Source organism: Protopterus annectens, chromosome 15.part0 (genome assembly GCF_019279795.1).
Source record: "Protopterus annectens isolate FY-2018-M chromosome 15.part0, PAN1.0, whole genome shotgun sequence".
NCBI classification, from domain to species: domain Eukaryota; kingdom Metazoa; phylum Chordata; order Ceratodontiformes; family Protopteridae; genus Protopterus; species Protopterus annectens.
Window position 1 is genome coordinate 788,401,187 of NC_056749.1, and position 9,943 is coordinate 788,411,129.

The 9,943-nt window shown below is 39.3% G+C and overlaps 1 pseudogene; it reads right to left on the bottom strand.

Moving 5' to 3' along the window:
- Nucleotides 1-3,427: 3,427 nt before the first annotated feature.
- LOC122789884 lies at nt 3,428-6,524 on the bottom strand (annotated as a pseudogene).
- Nucleotides 6,525-9,943: the final 3,419 nt, after the last annotated feature.

A 9,943-nucleotide genomic window follows, 5' to 3' on the forward strand; every position in this document is an offset into this window, starting at 1 on the left:
TTTCCATTCTTCATTCTCTTCATAGCTATCCTTACTTCCTCCTTGCTAATCCATTGTACTTCATGATTCACTATCCCTACATCATCCAACCTTCTCTTCCTCTCATTCTCTTCATTCATCAACCCCTCAAAGTACTCTTTCCATCTCCTCAACACACTCTCCTCACTTGTGAGTAGGTTTCCCTTATTATCCTTTATCACCTTTACCTGCTGCACATCTTTCCTAGCTCGGCCCCTCTGTCTAGCCAATCGGTACAGGTCATTTTCTCCCTTCTTAGTGTCCAACCTTTCATACAATTCTTCATATGCCTTATCCTTAGCCTTCACCACCTCTCTCTTTGCCATGCACCTCATCTCCTTATAGCTACAGTAAATGTGTTATTTCCTGGGAATTAGCTACAGTGAATGTGTTATTACCTGGTGATTAGCTACAGTGAATGTATTATTTACTGGTGATTAGCTACAGTGAATGCATTATTACCTGGAGATTAGCTACAGTGAATGTGTTAACTGGTGATTGGCTACAGTGAATGTGTTATTAACTGATTAGCTATAGTGAATGTGTTATTACCTGGTGATTAGCTACAGCTAATGTGTTATTACCTATTGATTAGCTACAGTGAATGCAATATTGCCTGGTGTTTAGTTACAATGAATGTGTACTGGTGATTAGCTACAGTGAATGTGTTATTACCTGCTGATTAACTACAGTGAATGTGTTATTACCATGTTATTAGCTACAGTGAATGTGTTATTACCTGGTGATTAGCTATAGTGAATGTGTTATTACCTTGTGATTAGTTACAGTGAATATGTTATTACTTGGTGATTAGCTACAATTAATGTTTTATTACCTGGTAATTAGCTGCAGTGAAAGTGTTATTACCTGGTGATTAGCTACACTGAATGTTTTATTTACTGGTAATTAGCTACAGCAAATGCGTTGTTACCTGGTGATTAGCTACAGTGAATGTGTTATTACCTGGTGATTAGCTACAGTGAATTTTTTAATCATTGGTAATTAGCTACAGTGAATGCAATATTGCCTGGTGTTTAGTTACAGTAAACGTGTACTAGTGATTAGCTACAGTGAATGTGTTATTACCTGGTTATTAGCTACAGTGAATGTTTTATTTACTGGTAATTAGCTACAGCAAATGCGTTGTTACCTAGTGATTAGCTACAGTGAATGTGTTATTACCTGGTGATTAGCTACAGTGAATTTGCTATTACCTGGTGATTAGCTACAGTGAATGTGTTATTACCTGGTGATTAACTACAGTTAATGTGTTATTACCTGGTGATTAATTACAGTTAATGTGTTATTACCTGATAATTAGTTACAGTGAATGCAATATTGCCTGGTGTTTAGCTACAATGAATTTGTACTGGTGATTAGCTACACTGAATGTGTTATTACCTGGTGATTAGCTACAGTGAATGGGTTATTATCTGGTGATTAGTTACAGTGAATGCATTATTACCTGGTGATTAGTTACAGTGAATGCATTATTACCTGGTGATTAGGTACAGTTAATTCATTACCTGGTGATTAGCTACAGTGATGTGTTATTTACTGATAATTAGCTACAGTGAATGTGTTATTACCTGGTGATTAGCTACAGTGAATGTGTAATTACCTGTTGATTAGCTACAGTGAATGTTATTTACTGGTGATTAACTACAACAAGTGTGTTATTACCCGGTGATTAGTTACAGTGAATGTGTTATTACTTGGTGAATAGCGAAATGTTAATGTGTTATTAACTGGTGATTTGCTACAGTGAATATATTACTACATGGTGATTCGCTACAGTGAATGTGTTAGTGATTAGTTAGAGTGAATTGTTATTAACTGGAGATTAGCTACAGTGAATGTGTTATAGCATGGTGATTAGTTACAGTGAATGTTTTAACTGGTGATTAGCTATAGTGAATATATTAATACCTAGTGATTAGCTACAGTGAATGTGTTATTACTTGGTGATTAGCTACAGTGAATGTTATTTACTGGTGATTAGCTACAGTGAATGTGTTATTACCTGGTAATTAGCTACAGTGAATGTCTTATTTGCTGGTAATTAGCTACAGTGAATGTGTTATTAACTGATGATTAGCTACAGTGAATTTGTTATTACCTGGTGATTAGCTACAGTGAATGTGTTATTAACTGGTGATTAACTACAGTGAAGTTTTTATTAACTGGTGATTAGCTACAGTGAATGTGTCATTACCTGGTGATTTGCTACATTGAATGTGTTATTAACTGATGATTAGCTACAGTGAATGTGTTATTAACTGGTGATTAGCTACAGTGAATGTGTTATCACCTGGTGATTATCTACAGTGAATGTGTTATTAACTGATTAGCTACAGTGAATGTGTTATTAACTGGTGATTAGCCACAGTGAATGTGTTATTACCTGGATATTAGTACAGTGAATGTATTATTACTTGGTGATTAGCTACAGTGAATGTTTTTTTAACTGATTAACTACAGTCAATGTGTTATTTACTGGTAATTAGCTATAGTGAATGTGTTAACTGGTGATTAACTGCAGTGAATGTGTTATTACCTGGTGATTAGTTACAGTGAATGTGTTATAACCTGGTGATTATAGGTTCATAGGTTCATAGTTTAGTACTAGGCTAACTGCCCTTGTGAGCCATTTTATGCCTAGCCAATTATCCCTTGTGAGATTCAAGCCCTGCACCTTGTGTTTGTAAGGCAAACACCTTAACCATTAGGCCACCCTCCCAACCCTTTTTTTCATCAATAGCCAATGGATTTATTATTTTTTTAAAGATATATGAGTTAGGTAAGACTTTCATTCTTGTGGGGTGATTTGCTTCTGTATAATCTGCATGCAGACTAGATTAAGCTTGTAAACTTGTTATAAAATCATGAAACAAAACTAACCAATAAGCTAAAGAAAATGTACATACAAAAAATGTCAAATCACCATTTACAGATGGCAAGTAGTTAAGAAGCCCCCTTATGGACATGGGTGTATTCCACTTCCAGGTCATATATGTGAAGACATAACCAAAGGGGAAAAAAAAAAAACAAGCCTTCCTCACAGGTCAACAGAAGCAGATTAGCCATGAGGTCTTTGGTAAAGGCAGCTTGAATACAAAGTCTTAACTGTGTATGACAGACATCCACACACCCTCCATCATCTCTCTGAAACATGCTAAGATACTGCAGACAACTAGTCTGAACAGGAAGCTTCAGTATCTACACATCCACTGGGTTGGCCACCAGAAATAGGATCCTTGAGCAATGGAGTGAAAAACTTTTGAAAGAGGCATATGGAGTCTGCTGAAGAGGAAACTGTGCATCACAGGATATTTTATTTGTTGCCTTTTGAAAATTCAGGTGATTCAAGATATATTTTCATTCCTTGAAGAGCCAATATATAGCAGGTGCATTGTTTCTGGACAATTTTCTTTCAATCTGTAGATTTGAACTAGTAGGAAACTAGGTATAGCTAATAGCAGCTGGGGGGGGGGGGGGGCTGAAGGCCAGAAATGCTTTCCACAGTCCCTCGCTTTTACGTGCAGCCACAGTGGAAGTCTGCTTCTTTTACAGCTCTGTAGTTACAGCTGATGCAAGCTACATGATACCAAGCATCACAGTCCTCACACTGCACCCATTCAACTGTGTCATCCTGTGGAAGGTGGCAACGCTCAGCAGTGCACTGCTCCATGGCGTAGAGTGTCTGGGAGAAGACTTTGCATACATCACCAAGGGGAGTTTTACGTGGTCTTCCACGTCATTTCCCTGTTGGGGTGAATGGTCCTTTTGCAGCTCCTTCTGTGTGACCATCACTTTGCCTCGTTTCTCTTCTCTGTCTTTTGTGCAGATTCTCCTCTTCAGTTAGATCCCTTTCCCCCTTATGGAATGGACTATACAAATGTAGCTCAATATCAGATTCAGACTTGCACTGTCTTTTATGTTGCACTTCTTCTGAAAATCGTTGAATCTCATCCTCCAACTCTGGAAGCACAGTGTGTGCAGACTTGCAACGGTTCTGTGATGTCTTGCGTTGGCAAACTGGCCTCTGTTTGTTGGGAGAGACAGATGCAGTGTCAGTCAGTGTTTCAGTTTTTTGGCTACAAGACAAGGAAAACTTTAACTTTCCTGTAGACTCATAGGTTCATAGGTTCATAGGTTTATACTAGGCTATCTGCCCTAAGGCATTTATAAGCCTAGCCCAAATTTTTGTGGCTTACGCCACCCCTTATATGAAAAAATACTGTGCCCATTAGTTTGTTGTGCCTCTGTCCAGCAGTGACACAGAGATGATTCCCAGGATAAACCTACGATCTCCCATCCACAGGTCAAGATTTCTCTTGAACAGAGCCAGCGAGGTGCTCTGCCTCACATGGATCGGGATTTTATTCCACAGCATAGGGAGTCTCTGAGTGATAAATCTATCCCTCCAGCATGTCCTATTTATATCCGTGCTAAGGTTTAAGTCACTTGCTCTAGTGGTTTTGGTGGATTTGGATTTTTTGAGGTGGAGTATGTCCATTAATTCCAGGTTGGACATGGCCTTGTATGTCAGGCACATGTCACCTCTGAACAGACGGTATGCAACTGAATAGAGCTGGAGTTTCTTCAATCTGGCAGCATATGACAGATTTTGGAGTCCCTTTATCCTTTTGGTGAGGAACTTTTGGGGTCTCTCCAATTGCTGCAGATGTCAGGTGAGATACATCCCGAATGGGGCATTGTACTCGATCATTGGTCTGATAAGTGAAGAGTACAGGGGAACAATGACCTCACTAAATCTGGATGTGAATCCCTTCATGATAAGGTGGGCAATGTAGAAGGTCTTTCTAACCACTTTAGCAACGTGAGTGTCAAAAGAAAGGCCACTGTCAACCTGGGTCCCCAGGTCCCTGATAACCTCTTCTGTGCTTAGTGGATTGCCACCTATATGGTAGCTTGGGGTTACCTTGTTTTTCCCGAAGGGTATGACTATGCATTTTTTGGCGTTTAACTTCAGGCCATGGCACTGGCACCAGCTATCTGTTTCCGTGAGTCCCTTCTGAAGGATATCCGTGTCCAATGCACTTTCCACTATGGCGCCCAGTTTGCAGTCATCTGCAAACTTTGTCAGCCAAAGTCCTCCCATGTGGGCCTGTACTTCTGAGAAGTAGATGCCGAACAATAGGGGGCCAAGGACCGAGCCCTGTGGGACACCACTTGTGACCAGCTTGGAGTCTGACATAGCGCCAGCAACTCTAACCCTGTGGGTTTTGTCCTTAAGCCAGTTTGCAACCCATCTTGTGACATATGGATTTACATTTAAGCTGGTAAGTTTTTCTACAATACCCGAGTGGGGTATTGTGTCGAAGGCCTTTGCAAGGTCAAGGTAGGCTGTATGGACTGCCTTTCCCTCATCAATGGCCTTGGTGACTGTTTCGAAGAAGTCAACCAAGTTCAAAAGGCATGATCTGCCCTTGATGAAGCCAAACTGGGTCGGGTCCAATGTCTGCAAGTCCCCTATATCTTTGTTTATGAGCTCCATTATGATCCTCTCCATAGCTTTGCAGACTAGACTTGTTAAGCTTATGGGGCGGTAATTACCAGGGTCCATAGAGGCACCGCCTTTGTGGAGTGGGACCACAGTTGCCGTACGCCACTCCTTGGGCACGTATCCTGTGGTAAGGCTGAGATTAAACAGCTGCCTTATGTGCGGGTTTAATTCCTCATTTAGCTCGTGTAACACACAGCTGGGGACACCATCCAGTCCCATTGATGCTGTGTTTTTAGCTTTAGAGAGAGACTCTGTCCTGTCATCCGGATGATTTTGACTTTTAGGGTGAAATGTCAAAGGCTGTGACTTGAACTTGCTGATGCTGCCAATGGAATTTAAGATTACTGTTGCTCGTGAACTAGTTGCATTTGCAAATTCCTGTCTATCCATTTGAGGCTTAAGGCATTTACCAGATGCTGAGACTGGTCTGAATCCACATGAGGTCTGTGCCTTTGGTGTAGTGATGGCATCAAATTCATCTGGACGAACCCATACTTTCTGAAACAGGAAACAGAACTCTGACTTTGGCTGGATAGCTTCTGCCCCTTCAGGGATTTGGTTGGAATCGCACAGACCAAAGGTAACCATATCATTGTCTGAAAGCTCCACTCTCTGGTGTCTAGATATCCTAATGTTGTTGATATATATCCCATGAGTGCTTCTGTCAACAATGGATACATTCCAATCTGTGGTAGGAGAGTCTTCATCTCTTTCAGCATGGAGTTCTGCATGAATCCTGGAAATTAACTCAGGGCACTTTTCAGACAAGTGTTACATCACACAAATCCTCACGATGGCCCAATCGAAACACACAGTTTGCACTCACTGGACGAAACGTGTACAAGTCTTGGGAGGCAGGACTGGATGAACCAAGCTCTGGGTTTGGCCAAATTCTCAACAGCTGAAAACAAGGCTGCACCTCTGAAAGCATCATAACCTTATCACAATATACATCAGTTGTCAAGGATAACAGGAGAAAAACTCTCTCACTGAAACCTGCAAATCTTACCAACTACCTCACTAACCTTGCATTGCAACTAAGCAGGAGGCTGAAAAAACAAATCACAATAAAATGCCTGCAACACCAGCATAAAATTCTTAATCTTGGTATAATTTAAAAAATCATAATGTATCCAATAAGGGTTTGTTTCTCTCAAAGTCAACCCTTTCTTAAGTTTGTTTTCGATTTGGTTATCTGTACTGGAAACCTGCTATTCCTTCAAAAGAATTCCAAACTTTCTCTACAGACTGTGTAACATGTAGTATACAAGTCTTCCATGTCTGCAAAAGGTTTTAGCATGAGCTTGCGGATTACACTCATCTTCACTAGTTAGTCTACACTCAAACGTTAAGTACCAAGACTGATGCCACCATCACTCAAATGCAAATAAATGCCATTTTACTGCCTTGAATATTTTTATAGACAGAGAATCACACTGTTTCTGCCACTGACATTTCTATCTACAGATGAGATTAACAAACTTTTATGCAAGAAACCACACAGACGCTGGATAATACATCTCTATAACTAAAACTGCTTGTACACAATTATTAAAAAAATGCGACTAAACAGAGAAGATTTACTATAAATCATAACCTAGCCCGTAAAAGTAGAAGGCATACTGATTCTACAAGAGAGCGTGCCATTTTGACCAGTCCTCCTCACTCTTTGGAAGAGCTGGCTAAAATACCATACCACATTGGAATAAGAAGGCTTCCGGATTTTACCAGGCCTGCAATATTATTCATACAAACCATTCGCCTAAGCATCCCACTCTCTGCATGCACATGTTACCCAGTGGTCCAAAGCTGCAGTCTTTTACAATATATATTACTTTAAACTATCTAATTATTCTTCTTGTGGGGGTGTTTATAACTCACTTTAGTTTCACACGGTGAACAAATAAAAGCTACAGGAAATATGTAGACTTAAGCAAGACACTCACTCCCATAACAAATCTTAACCATAAAATCTTGATACCAGTCTAACATAACAAAACATTCTAAAAGCACTCAATAATGAAATGGATCTCTCGTCTGTCTCCACATCAGCTAAACTTTGTTCCTTGAACCTTCAATTGCTCTTCCTTTGAGTTAACAGGCAGAGATACCACCTTCTTCAGAGCAAAGTTTTGTCCGGATATGTTGATAATGCGGGCCTTGTATTATATCTCCTTAAGCCCTTACATTTGGCCCCAAGAGTGAGGGCCCAACAACCATTCAAACTCCCTTTGAATACAGAAGCCACTCTGTTAGCTACAATGAATGTTATTACCTGGTGATTAGCTACAATAAATATGTTATTACCTGGTGATTAGTTACCGTGAATGTGTTATATCCTGGTGATTAGCTACAGTGAATGTGTTATATCCTGGTGATTAGCTACAGTGAATGTGTTATATCCTGGTGATTAGCTACAGTGAATGTGTTATATCCTGGTGATTAGCTACAGTGAATGTGTGATTACCTGGTGATTAGCTACAGTGAATGTGTTATTACCTGGTGATTAGCTACAGTGAATGTGTTATTACCTGGTGATTAGCTACAGTGAATGTGTTATTACCTGGTGATTATATCCTGGTGATTAGCTGCAGTCAATGTTTTATTACCTGGTGATTAGCTACAGTGAATGTTCATTACCTGGTGATTAGCTACAGTGAATGTTGTTATTTACCTGGTGATTAGCTACAATTAGCTACAGTGAATGTGTTATTAACTGGTGATTAGCTACAGTGAATGTGTTATTAACTGGTGATTAGCTACAGTGAATGTGTTATATCCTGGTGATTAGCTACAGTGAATGTGTGATTACCTGGTGATTAGCTACAGTGAATGTGTTATTTACTGGTAATTAGCTACAATGAATGCTTCATTACCTGGTGATTAGCTACAGTGAATGTGTTATTTACTGGTAATTAGCTACAATGAATGCTTCATTACCTGGTGATTAGCTACAGTGAATGTGTTATTTACTGGTAATTAGCTACAATGAATGCTTCATTACCTGGTGATTAGCTACAGTGAATGTGTTGGTTATTAGCTACAGTGAATGTGTAATTAACTGGTGATTAGCTACAGTGAATGTGTTATTAACTGGTGATTAGCTACAGTGAATGTGTTATTAACTGGTGATTAGCTACAGTGAATGTGTTATTAACTGGTGATTAGCTACAGTGAATGTGTTATTAACTGGTGATTAGCTACAGTGAATGTGCTATTAACTGGTGATTAGCTACAGTGAATGTGTTATTAACTGGTGATTAGCTACAGTGAATGCGTTATTAACTGGTGATTAGCTACAGTGAATGTGCTATTAACTGGTGATTAGCTACAGTGAATGTGCTATTAACTAGTGATTAGCTACAGTGAATGTGCTATTAACTGGTGATTAGCTACAGTGAATGTGTTATTTACTGGTAATTAGCTACAATGAATGCTTCATTACCTGGTGATTAGCTACAGTGAATGTGTTATTTACTGGTAATTAGCTACAATGAATGCTTCATTACCTGGTGATTAGCTACAGTGAATGTGTTGGTTATTAGCTACAGTGAATGTGTAATTAACTGGTGATTAGCTACAGTGAATGTGTTATTACCTGGTGATTAGCTACAATGAATGCATCATTACCTAGAGATTAGCTACAGTGAATGTGTTATTAACTGGTGATTAGCTACAGTGAATGCGTTATTAACTGGTAATTAGCTACAGTGAATTTGCTATTAACTGGTGATTAGCTACAGTGAATGTGTTATTTACTGGTAATTAGCTACATTGAATGCATCAATACCTGGTGATTAGCTACAGTGAATGTGTTATTACCTGGTGATTAGCTACAGTGAATGTGTTACTAACTGGTGTCATTTGAGGAGCAGGACATCTAGTATGACTGCCTGAGATTTGATGGTCAAAACCTTTTTAATTTTCTAGGAATGGCCTGCAGGACTTATCAAATGTATTTCTTGTAGTGACTAGATTGTGTCACCTAGTCTCAGTTTTTGGGCAATATTCAACTTACGGGCATAGTCATCTTGCAAATTCAAATTGAACGATACCAGCGCTGCTCTGCTCAACTCTAGGAGATAACAAGATGTCTGAGCTACTGTTCCTTTTCTTCATAGACAGACATACTTGTGTAGCTACTGAGACTTGGTTTTTACAATGTCAATAGTCTCTCCTTACCAGGGTACTGTGCCTAACATGCATTCATGTGCAAATTATAAATTCCAGTATAGCATTAAGTAGCAATAAGTTGGCTTTAAAGTAAATGTGGAAGGGGTGTTTAAGAGTGAATATGCACAGAATTTCCTTTATTTTGTAAATGTCAACTTTCTAGTTCAAATTTTCCCTACCTGATCTTCAACCATTCTGGTGATAACAGTGTCAGCATGTCTA